General features: G+C 36.6%; 1 long non-coding RNA gene across 1 annotated transcript in view; it reads left to right on the top strand.

The window, feature by feature from the left end:
* The window catches only part of LOC140709368 (uncharacterized), a 74,318-nt gene extending 62,063 nt beyond the window's left edge, over positions 1-12,255 (top strand). The window contains exon 4 of the long non-coding RNA XR_012089878.1: positions 11,864-12,255. This is a non-coding gene — a long non-coding RNA (uncharacterized lncRNA). The remainder of the gene's footprint in view (positions 1-11,863) is intronic.
* The last annotated feature ends 881 nt before the right edge of the window (positions 12,256-13,136 follow it).

Raw genomic sequence — 13,136 nt, forward strand, 5'->3', positions numbered from 1 at the left:
TTATTTTGTAATCATCACTTCACCGTAATTTTTCCTTGCTTGTTTTATTTTTCCATTTTCCTTCTTCCCCTTATTTTTTCTGTTAATTTGAAAATTATATATTTATATCTATTCTTGTAGTGATTAAATGTTTTTAACACCCTTGCTTAAAAAGTGTAAAGATAATATTTTTATCCTCTTCTTAGTTATTTTTGACACACATCCCTCCTACTTTCCTTAGATGTTATTGTCTAATAGTTGAGTTTTCTTTTTTTTTTTTTGAGACGGAGTCTCGGTCTGCCGCCCAGGCTGGAGTACAGTGGCCGGATCTCAGCTCACTGCAAGCTCCGCCTCCCGGGTTCCCGCCATTCTCCTGTCTCAGCCTCCCGAGTAGCTGGGACTACAGGCGCCCGCCGCCTCGCCCGGCTAGTTTTTTTTTTGTATTTTTAGTAGAGACGGGGTTTCACCGTGTTAGCCAGGATGGCCTCGATCTCCTGACCTCGTGATCCGCCCGTCTCGGCCTCGACCTCCAAAACAAATGTTCTTTTTTTTTTTTCTTGCTTTTTTGGTTATTGTCTTTGTTTTTATATGGTTAAAGCTTCTTTAGATTTGCCCACATGTTTACTAGCACTTTTTTGTTAATTCATTCTTTCTAAGCCTATAGTCTTTCTTCCTAACATACATCCTCAAGTGATTCTTTCAGTGAGGCTCTGTTAAATCTCTTAATATTTTTTTCTGAAATATCTTTATTTTATTCTACTAAAGTGATTTAAAAAATCTAGATGATGAATTCTAGATTGAAAGTTGTTTTTATTCTGCACTTTGCTGTTACTATTTCATTGTCTCCTGACATGTATTGCATGTATTGCTGCTGCTGAGAGGGCTATCAACAGTAAATATTTCCCCTGTATATAATGTTTCTCTACTTTTTAAGATATTATGTTTCTATTTGATGTTCTTTTGATTTATTACAGTATGTGCAGGTGTCTTTTTTATTTCTTTATATCCTACTCAAGACATCTTGAATTTCATGAATCTGAGGATATATGTATTTCATTAATATCATAAAATTCTCTGCTATCATCTTTTAGTGTTACTTTTTCCCTGCTATTTTCCTCTCCTGGAACTTTGATTAGGATTACTTTGAACCTCTCATTCCATCCTTCATATCTCTTAACCACTCTTTGATGTTTTTCAATTTTTAAAAATCTCTGATGCATTATTTTTCTCAGACCTATCTTCAATTTCATGAATTCTCTCTTTAGTTATAACTAATTAAGTTTGAAAAATTTAGTTGACATTTTTCATGTCTTAAAGTTCTGTTTGCCTCTTTTTCTAACATCTATTTTCATAATTTTTTAGTTTTAGGATTTCCGTCCCTTCTTTCATGTTACTTAAAGATGCTTGTTTTGTTGTCTGTTTCACAATCTTGTTTTATTCTTATGGTTTTAATTATACCTTTTTGGTATATCTTGATTCTTGCCTGTTATGGACTGTTTCCTTGTGATTTTGTATTTATTTAATCATGAACTAGTCTTTAGTGACTTTAAAATTTTTTTTAGGGTATCCCATAATGTTTTTGTTTTGGGTGTACCTCCAGATTGGTTTAGTATTTGCTTCTCCCAGATGCATACGTGTCGAGACTCACACATGTTCCCATGGTTTCTGCATATATTTTAGCAAAGCGTTGCAGGTTTTGTGTATGTTAATAATTTCTTCCTAGGTCATGGTATGTTCTTGATCTGTGGGGCATACTAATATTTAACTCTATTTATGGATATAGTGGCAATGGGAACTGGTTGTGGTGGGTCTCAAGGAAAATAAATGTACTCTTTCAAGATATGTTCACCAGGTGACATTATCACAGGATTTTGAAGCAAAGGAAGGCTACATTTTTAGATACTACAGGGCAAGCTACTTCCACTGGTAAGGGAGGATCAGAGTTGTGTGTACTGATGGTGGAATTTTCAAGACTGTCAGTTTCATCCAGGTCCAACTGGATATCTGATCCCAAGTTTCTGAATTCCATTCTTTCTTAATCAGTACTGTCATGTAAGAAACTTGGCAAGACTGTCAATTCAACCATTATAACTCAGCAACTCACACAATTTTATTTTGTGTTTTATTTTCAACAATATCAGCCACATGGCTATGGAAATTAGAGATTCTTTTAGGGCTATCATGAAAGCTTTATGACTCTCAGGCTGTGACTTAAACTGAGAGTTAAAGGATTTGAGTTTGCCGGTATTAAAAAATAGGCACTCAAGTCACACTTATAAGCTTCTATCCCACATCACAGTCCTTAATATTATCATTATGGCTATAATGTTCAAGTGCAGAAGCCACTTGGATTTCAAAGCATTTGCTTTAGTTGGTGTTTCATTACAATAAGCCACAGGTGATAGCTTGATTAATTTTGATGCCACTGCATGTCAGGATTCCTAGCATCCTATTTCCTTTTGGCAAGGAGCTCAGCACTATGCTGAAGCCCAAGTGCATGACCAAACCAATTCTAAAATCCCAACTTCGTCAGTTTATCTCCTGGATCAGCTGTGATTTTAATTTTATATAAGGCAAAGTCCAATCAGGAGACTGAAATCACATGATAATTTGAACATGAAAATTTTAATATAAAGAGTTATTAGCTATAACTGGGGATTGGAATAATGAGGAATTGGCTAGAATGGGATAAAGGGATCTCTAAACAGTACTGGAATAGCAGGCATAGAGAGCAGCCACTACCCCTATGGCTGAGAAAGAGCATCCAAGGAAAAGCCCCTCTATGCCTCTGGGTTGAGATCCAGATCTTGTTGGATAGGGTGCAGTTTACTGAATGGTGGAGGAATTTGCTGAGGTGTTGTGCTAGCAGGACTTGCTGATAATATAGTTTCTGGCTGCTTGAGAAAGCTGTCCATGGAGCGGTGGTATGACTCAGAACCTGCTGCAAAGCTCCCCAAAGGATGCTATAGGAAGGCTTCCAATGGGAGGTGCTATAGTTCATAAATCATTGCAAAGCCATTCATTGCAAAGTCAAATATTGCTGGCCACCAGGCACTGCTGACCCTCAATTGCCTAAGGTGCTGGGGACTGAAGAAGTTACCTTAGAGGGCATTGAGCAAAGTCATTCACAGAGATGTGACATATGCCACTGGCCTTTTGATGCTACAGAAGTTGCTCATAGTGCAGAAGCCTTCTAAGAGGAGTATACTTGAACTAGATTCATAAACTCTTTCTTTCTTCAGTATCCCTCCAGTGACCTCTGCTGACAAAGTTTAGCACTGTGCCAGCTGGCAAAAGAAATATTTACAGGTTTCAGCTTCATTATTGCAGAGCAGGTAATGAAGAATGGATTTGGAGCTTAGAGGCAATAAATTAATAATTGGAGTATTTATTTCTACTAATTCTATATTCAGGAAGTAGCCTAAATTAGAAATTTTGTGGGTATCTTGCTTTACGTCTACATATTAATTGCAATAAATATTTTAATATGATTTTTTATTAATGACTCAGAAACATATCAATCAAATTTATGTATGACTGAAAGCTTGGAGAGCCAGCTAACAGTCCCACAGTGGATAATAAGCACACAGAGGACATTGCAATAAACATTTTTTAGATAAATGATTAAGTTAATGGATAACTATATTATTATTTAACATGATCTCAAAAGACTGAGGCCAACTTTTGACATTTGAATAAGTAATAAGATGGAGGGAGAGATGTAGGAGGTTATATGGCATATCACTTCTTTGAAAAGACACAAGGGTTTTACTGTTTTTAGAATTTGATGAAAGTTATGTACCTTCTCCCAGAAAGATGCACTTGTGCATATGTATGTAAAATTTTGCATGCAGTTGCAAGGGGGTTATGGAATCTAGATTAGGAGTTCTTGGTTGAATGATATGAGAAAATATGCCTGAAATAATAATAACAGGAGCTTCATTTATTGAGCAGTTCTATATGCTAGTGCTCTGCTAGGTAATTATATGTATATATAATTTTATATATATATATATATAAAAAAAAACCTCCTTTCAAATGCCACGACAACTTTGCAAAATGGCTAGTATCACTTCCATTTTGCTATTAAAGTAACTGACAGTGAGAGTCCACAATTTGCTCAAAGTCACATAGTAGCACATTTGCACTTTCAATCCAGGTACCTTCATAAAGAGCTTATTGTTTCTATTTTCTACAAAGGAACCTGTCTTGTATGTAATGTTTAATAAATGTGTGAATGGTAAATAAATGAAAGGCTGGCATGTGGAAGGTGTCTTATTTTGTATTGCTCTGGAAGGAGAAATAAGATGCATTGGTAGAATTAATATATAATGATATTTTATATACGTGTGTGTGTGTGTATATATATGTATATATTTAAAACCCTACATTACTAATTCTTTTGCATTTACCTAACAGTTTTTATCTTGTAAATATCTTGCTTTCACAGATAATCTCACATGACTTTCACCCTTACTCTGTGAGGGAGATAAGACAGATATAATTACCACTGTTTTATAGATAATGAAGCTCAAACAAAAGGAGGTTGTGATTTGCTCAAGGTCAAGACAGCAAGTTATGACTAGAGCTCCAGGCCTCCTTTTAGATAGCTCATGTAATGCTCCTTCAACCACAGTATTTTCTGCTTCATAGACTGTCCCACTGTGAAGTGAGACATAAGACATTCAAAGATGCATGACTGATATATTTAAGACTGCCTATAGTCTACTTTAGCTGAACAGGTAAATGAAAACATCCATTCAGAAATTCTAAATAAAACAAGTACTGTATTAATAATTTGGATTTAGTTCTGCCCGATGCTGAAAAGGAGTTCAGAGATGTACAATTGAACATTCTGACTCTTGGAATTGAAGAATATGATTTTTGAATATGGGGAAAATTTTCACCCCAGAGCCCAGTTGTAAAAAACAACACCAAAAGAGGTTACCTTTGCTTTTTTCCTCTCCCTTCCACTACTCTTTCTTCCAAGATTAGCAAAAATTCCTTGTTCTTCTTCCTTGCATTTATTAAGTGCAGGGATTTTCAGGGCACCTTAGCTATGACCCAATTGTACTGCTCATATTAATTATGCTAAGTGTTTTATGTAGAATTTTATAATTTAGAGTAATTTTACATACATCTATTGATTTGCATGCCACCCCATTTGGTAGACAGACCAAACCTTATTAATTCTTATTTTAGGAATGAATAAATTAAGGTCCAGAGAGGTTGAAAGATTTCCTGTAGTAGTAGAGAGATGATTTCCTCTATGTGGTAGATCCAAGTTTTAAACCCACCAGCTTTTCTGCCTCTCACTAGTAGAAAAAGGTTGAAAATTCAACAGAGTTGAAAGAGGAGATTCTAATAGGTATAAACTGGAATATAGATGCTAATGTGATTGTGGTAGTGTCAGAAGCACTGAAAGCTTTCAGGACAACTTGGATGTATTTTTAGAGCTACCTTCAATCTTGCTTTTTAGTGCAGTCTGTTTACCTATTCTGGTATAGAGCAATCTGGTTTTCTTTACTTGTGTTCAGAACTTATCTTAGGACAAATAAAGGAGATGAATTGTTCTTACAATAGTTCCAAGTTTTTGGATGGATCCAGAAATTGTTTTCTGAATCTATCAAGTGCACCAAATGATTGAGATTTTGGCTGAAAGTGCTTTTGACAGTTCACTCAAGTGAACCCCTGTTTCCTTCTCCCTGCCTACTTGTGACAAGTCAGACCCCAGCTTACATAGATCTCACTGTTTGTTAAAGCCGGCCAAGAGTGGAAACAAAAGGTGGCATTTCTTCACATTGTTAGAGGCAAACCACACCCTATGCACCTTTTACCTTTCCCCACCCAGCTTTATTGAGGCATGATTGACAAACAAAAACTGTATATATTCATAGTATACAACATGATGTTTTGATATATGTATCTATTGTGAATTGATTATCATAATGAAGCTAATTAACATATTCATCCCTTCACATAGTTCTCACCTTTTGTGTGTGTGTGGTGAAAACATTTAAGATACAGTCTCCTAGCAAATTTCAAGTATACAAAACAGTATTATTAACTAGAGTCACCATAGTGTACATTAGATCTCCAGAACTTACTTATCCTGATTAACTGAAACTTTGTGCCATTTCAACATCTCCCCAGCCCTTCCATCTCCCAGCCTCTGGCAAGCACCATCCTGTTCTTTGTATCTATGAATTTGACTCTTTTAGATTATATATAAAAGTGAGATAATGCAGTATTTGTCTTTCTGTGCCTGGCTTATATCCCTTAGCATATTATTCTCTAGATTCATACATGTTGTTATAGATAACAGGATTTTCTTCTTTTTGCAGAATAATATCCCATTGTATATATACACTGCATTTTTTAAATCCACTCATCTGTTGGACACTTAGGTTGATTCTATATCTTGGCTATTGTGAATAATGCTGCAATGAACATGACAGGGCACATATCTCTTAGAGCTATTAATTTGATTTCATTTGGATATATATCCAGAAGTAGGATTAGCGGACCATTTAGTAGTTCTAAAAATAGACTATATAGTTCTATTTTTAATTTTTTTAGGAACATCCATGCTGTTTTCAATAATGGCCATACCAATTTATATGCCCACCAATAGTATATAAGGGTTCTCTTTTCTCCACATCTTGGCTAACACTTATCTTCTGTTTTTTATTATTTTATTTTTAAATTTAAGATTGTTATGGGTACATGGTAGGTGTATATATTTATGAGGTACATGAGATTTTCTAATATAGGCATGCAATGTGAAATAAGCACATCATGAAGAATGGGGTGTCCATCTTTTCAACTATTTATCCATTGATTTGCAAATAATCCAATTACTCTTTAAGTTATTTAAAAATGTGAAGTTATCATTGACTATAGTCACCCTGTTGTGCTATCAAATAGTAGGTCTTATTCATTCTTTCTATTTTTTGGTATCCATTAGCCATCCATACCTACCCCCATAGCTCCCCACTACCCTTCCTGGCCTCTAGTAGTATCCTTCTACTCTCTAAGTCTGTGAGTTCCATCTTTTTGATTTTTTGATCCCACAAATAAATGAGAACATGCTATGTGTGTCTTTCTGAGCCTGGCTTGTTTCACTTACATAATGATCTCCAGTTCCATCCATCTTGTTGTAAATCACTGGATCTCATTATTTTTTATGGCTGACTAGCACACCATTGTGTATATGTAATACCTTTCTTTTTTTATTCATTCATCTGTTGATGGATACTTAAATTGCTTCCAAATCTTAGCTATTGTAAACAGTGCTGCAACAAACAGGAGTGCAAATATCTCCTTAATATACTGATTTTCTTTCTTTTAGCTATATATATAGCAGTGGGATTGTGGAATCACATGGTAGCTCAATTTTTTGTTTTTTTTTGAGGAGGCTCCAAACTGTCTTCCATAGCGGTTGTACCAATTTACATTCCCACCAACAGTGTACAAGGGGTTCCACTTTTCTACACATCCTTGCCTATATTGCTTATTGCCTGTCTTTTGGATATAAGCCATTTTAACTGGGGTCAAATGATATCTCATTGTAATTTTGATTTGCATTTCTCTGATAATCGATGATTTTGGGCACTTTTTCATATACCTGTTTGCCATTTTCTGTTTTTTTTTTTATTGAGAAAAATCTATTCAAATATTTTGCCATATTTTGGTGGAATTATTAGATTTGTTTCCTATAGAGTTGTTTGAGCTTGTCGTATATTCCGGTTATTAATCTCTTGTTGGATGGGTAGTTAACAATCATTTTGTCCCATTCTGTGGGCTTTATGTTCACTTTGTTGATTGTATCTTTTGCTTTGCAGAGGCTTTTTAACTTGATGTGATCCAATTTGTCAATTTTTACTGTGGTTGCGTCTGTTTGTGGGGTATTACTCAATAATTTTTTGCCCAAACCAATGTCCTGGAGAGTTTCTCCAATGTTTTCTTGTAGTAGTTTCATGGTTTGAGGACTTAGATTTGAATCTTCAATCCATTTTGATTTGACTTTTGTATATGATGATAGATAGGGGTCTTGTTTCATTCTTCTGCATATGGATATCCAATTTTTCAGCACCATTTATTGAAGAGATTATCTTTTCTCTACTGTATGTTTTTGGCACCTTGAAAATGAGTTCACTGTAGATGTATGGAATTGTTTCTGGGTTGTCTACTCTGTTCCATTAGTCTATGTGTTTGTTTTTTATGCCAGTACCATGCTGTTTTGGTTACTATAGCTCTATAGCATAATTTGAAATCAGGTAATGTGATTCTTTCAATTTTCTTCATTTTGCTCAGAATGACTTGTCTATTCTGGATCTTTTGATGGTTCCATATAAATTTTAGAATTGTTTTTCAGTTGCTCTGAAGACTGTCATTAGTATTTTGACAGGAATTGCACTGAATCTGTAAATTGCTTTGGGTAGTATGGACATTTTAACAGCATTACTTCCAATCTATGAACATGGACTATTTTTCCATTTTTTGGAAAAAATATCTTCATCAATTTCTTTTATCAGTGTTTTATAGATTTCAGTATAGAGATACTTCACTTCTTTGGTTAATTTCTAGAGAATTACTTTTGTGTGTGATTACTATAAATGGGACTACTTTTAAGATTTCTTTTTCACATTGTTCACTGTTGACATATAAAAATGATAGACTGGATAAGGAAAATGTGGTACTTATACACCATGGAATACTACGCAGCCATAAAAAGGAATGAGATCATGTCCTTTGCAGGAACATGAATGGAGCTGAAAGCCATTATCCTCAGCAAACTAATGCAGGAACAGAAAACCAAATACTACATGTTCTCACTTTTAAGTGGTAGCTGAACAATGAGAACACGTGGACATAGGGAGGAGAACATGCATTGGGACATTTGGAGGGATGGAGTGAGGGGAGGGAGAGCATTAGGAAAAATAGCTAATGTATGTTGGGCTTAATACCTAGGTGATGGGTTGATAGGTGCAGCAAACCACCATGGCACATGTTTACCTATGTAACAAACCTGCACATCCTGTACACATACCCTAGAACTTAAAATAAAAATAAAAAAAAAAGCTACCGATTTTTCTATGTTGATTTTGTACCCTGCAACTTTACTGAATTTGTTTATCAGTTCTAATCATTTTCTTGTGAAGTCTTTAGGCTTTTCCAAATATAAGATCATATCATTTGCAAACAAGGATAATTTGACTTCTTCCTTTCCAATTTGGATGCTTTTTGTATCTTTCTTTTGTCTGATTGCTCTAAATAGGACTTCCAGTACTATGTTGAATAACAGTGATGACAATGGGCATCATTGTGTTGTTCCAGATCTCAGAGGAAAGGCTTTTAGTTTTTCCCCATTCAGTATACTAGCTGTGTGTCTGTTGTATATGGCTTTTATTATTTTGAGGTATGTCTCTTCTATCCCCAGTTTTTTGAGGGTTGTTTTCATTAAGGGATGCTGGATTTTATCAATTGAAGTAATCAAATGGTTTTTGTCTTTCATTCTGTTGAAATGGTGTATTTTGACTGATATGTGTATGTTGACTGATTTGTGTATGTTGACCCATCCTTACATCCCAGAGATAAATCCCACTTGGTCATGATGAATGATCTTTCTAATGTATTGTTGAATTTGGTTTTCAAGCATTTTGTTGAGGATTTTTTTTTTTTTTTTTGCATCAATATTCATCAGAGATCTTGACCTGTAGTTTTCTTTTTTTTTTTTTTTTTTTTTTTTTTTTTGATGTGTCTTTGGTTTTGGTATGAGGGTACTAGCCTCCTAGAATGAATTTAGAAGTATTTTCTACTCCTCTATTTTTTGGAATAGTTTGAGTAGGATTGGTATTAGTTCTTCTTTAAATGTTTGGTAGAATCAACAGTGGAACCATCAGGTCCTGGGTTTTTCTTTACTGGGAGATTTTTATGATGGCTTTGATCTCATTACTTGTTATTAGTCTGTTCAGGTTTTGGATTTCTTCTTGGTTTGGATTCCTTCCTTAGTGGGTTGTATGTATCTGGGAATTTGTCAATTTTGTCTAAGGATGTTCTTTTCTTAATCTGGCTAAAGGTTTGTCAGTTTTTGTCAGTTTTGTTTAACCTTTCAACAAACCAACTTTTTGTTCATTGATCTTTTGTATTTTTTGAATTTTGAATTCATTTATTTTTTTCTTTTTTCTTTCTTTCTTTTTCTTTTTCTTTTTTTTTTTTTGTAAGATGGAGTCTCACTTCTGTCATCCAGGCTGGAGTGCAGTAGTGTGATCATGACTCATTGTAGCCTCAGCCTCCCGGGCTTAGGTGATCCTCTCACCTTAGCCTCTTGAGCAGCTGAGACTACAGGCATGTGCCACGAGGCCCTGGTAATTTTTGATATTTTTAGTAGAGATGGAGTTTCACCATGTTGCCCAGACTGATCTCGAACTCCTGAATTCAAGCGATCTACCTGATTAGGCCTCCCAAAGTGTTTGGATTACAGGTGTGTGCCACTGCGCCCAGCCTCTGCTCTGATCTTTATTATTTGTTTTACTTCTACTAATTTTGGGTTCGGTTTGCTGTTGCTTTCCTAGTTCCTTAAGATGCATCATTACATTGTTTATTTGGAGTTTTTCCTCTTTTTCTTCATGTAGGCACTTGCAGTTATAAACTCCCCTTTTAGTACTGTTTTTGCTGTATTCCACAGTTTTGGTATATTGTATTTTCATTATCATTTGTTTCAAGAAAATTTTCAATTTTCTTCTTAATTTCTTCATTGACCCACTGGTAATTTAGAAGTGTATTGTTTAATTTCCATGTATTTGTATTGTTTCAAAATTCCTCTTTTTATTAATTTCTAGTTTTATTCCATTTTGGTCAGAGAAGATGCTTGATATTATTTCATATTTTTGACTGTTTTCAGACTTACTTTGTAACCTAAAATATGTGGTGTATCCTTGAGTATGATCCATGTGTTGAGGAAAAAATATGTGTATTCTGTAACCCTTGGATGAAATGTTGTGTAAATATCTATTAGATCCATTTGGTCTATAGGGCAGATTAACTCTGATATTTCTTTGTCGATTTTTGTCCTGGAAGATCTCTCCAATGCTGAAAGTGGGGTGTTGAAATTTCCAGTTGTATCAGGGCCTATCTCTTTAGCTCTAATATTTCTTTTATGTACCTGGGTGCTCCAGTGTTGGGCACATATATATTTAAAATTATTATATCCTCTTGCTGAATTGACCTCTTTATCATTATGTAGTGACCTTCTTTGTATTTTCTTATAGTTTTTTTCTTGAAATCTATTTTGTCTGATGTAAGTATAGTGACTCCTGCTCTTTTATTGATTCCACTGGCATGGATTATCTTATCCCATTCCTTTATTTTCAGTCTGTGTGTCTTTAGAGGTGAAGTGTGTTTCTTCAAGGCAACAGATTGCTTCTTTTTTACCCCCATTCATTCAGCCAGTCTGTGTACTTTGACTGGAGAGTTTAGTCCATTTACATTCCATATTATTATTGATAAGTAAGGACTTACTGCTGCCATTTTGTTATTTGTTTTCTGGTTGTTTTGTGTTTTTTCTTCCTTGTTTATTTCCTTCTTGTTTTTCTTTTAGTGAATGTAATTTTCTCTGGTGATATGATTTAATTTCTTGCTTTTTATTTTTTATGTATCCGTTGCATGTTTTTTTGGTGTGAGGTTACCATGAGGCTTTCTAATACTGCCTTATAACCCATTATTTTAATCTTCTATCAACTTAACACTATTTGCACAAACTAATAAGAAGTTACTTTAACTTTATCCCTTCACTTTTTAACTTTTTAAAATTTATATCTTACTGTACTATATCTTGTTGTAATTATTTTTGATTGGTTATTCATTTAATCTTTCTACTTAGGATAAGAGTGTGTCTGGAATTGGTGGGTTCTTGGTCTCACTGACTTCAGGAATGGAGCCATGAACCCTCGCGGTGAGTATTACAGTTCTTAAAGATGGTGGGTCTGGAGTTTGCTCCTTCTGATATTTGGACATGTTCAGAGTTTCTTCCTTCTGGTGGGTTTGTGGTCTCCTTGGCTTCGGGAGTGAAGCTACAGACCTTCGCGGTGAGTGTTACAGCTCTTAAGGCAGTGAGTCTGGAGTTGTTAGTTCTTCCCATCTGGAGTTGTTCATTCCTCCTGGTGGGTTCATAGTCTCACTGGCTTCAGGGGTGAAGCCTCACTGGCTTCAGGGGTGAAGATGCAGACCTTCGCGGTGAGTGTTACAGCTCCTAAAGGCAGTGTGGACCCAGGGAGTGATCAGCTGCAAGATTTATTGTAAAGAGCGAAAGAACAAAGCTTCCACGGTGTGGAAGGGGACCTGAGCAGGTTGCTGCTGGCTAGGGCAGCCTGCTTTTATCCCCTTATGTGGCCCCACCCACATCCTGCTGATTGGTCCATTTTACCGGGAGCCGATTGCTCCATTTTGACAGGGTGCTGATTGGTGCATTTACAATCCTTCAGCTAGACACAGAGTGCTAGACAGAAAAGTTCTCCAAGTCCCCACTAGGTTAGCTAGATACAGAGTACTGATTGGGGTATTTGCAAACCTTGAGCTAGACATAGAGTACTGATTGGTGTATTTACAAACCCTGATGGAGATACAGAGTACCCATAGGTGTATTTACAAACCTTGAGCTAGACACAGGGTGCTGATTGGTGTGTTTACAATCCCTTAGCTAGACATAAAGGTTCTCCAAGTCCCTACTAGACTCAGGAGCCCATCTGGCCCACTAGTGGATCGCACACCGGGGCTGCAGGCAGAACTGCCTGTCAGTCCCACACAGCGCGCCGGCATTCCTCAGCCCTTGGACTGTCGATGGGACGCTGGGCGCTGCGGTGCAGGGGGCAGCACTCATTAGGGAGGCTCTGGCCCTGCAGGAGCCCATGGCGGTTGTGGGGAGGCTCAGGGATGGTGGGCTGCAGGTCCCCAGCCCCGCGCCCAGTGGAACTCACGCTGGCCTGTGAGCAGTACACAGCCCCAGTTCCTGCCTGCACCTCTCCCTCCTCCCCGCAAGCAGAGGGAGCCAGCTGCAGCCTCAGCCAGCCCAGAGGGGCTCCCACAGTGCAGTGACAGGCTGAAGGGCTCCTCAGGTGCTGCCAGAGTGGACGCTGAGGCGGAGGAGGTGCCGAGAG

Source organism: Chlorocebus sabaeus, chromosome 20 (assembly GCF_047675955.1).
Source record: "Chlorocebus sabaeus isolate Y175 chromosome 20, mChlSab1.0.hap1, whole genome shotgun sequence".
Lineage (NCBI taxonomy): Eukaryota > Metazoa > Chordata > Mammalia > Primates > Cercopithecidae > Chlorocebus > Chlorocebus sabaeus.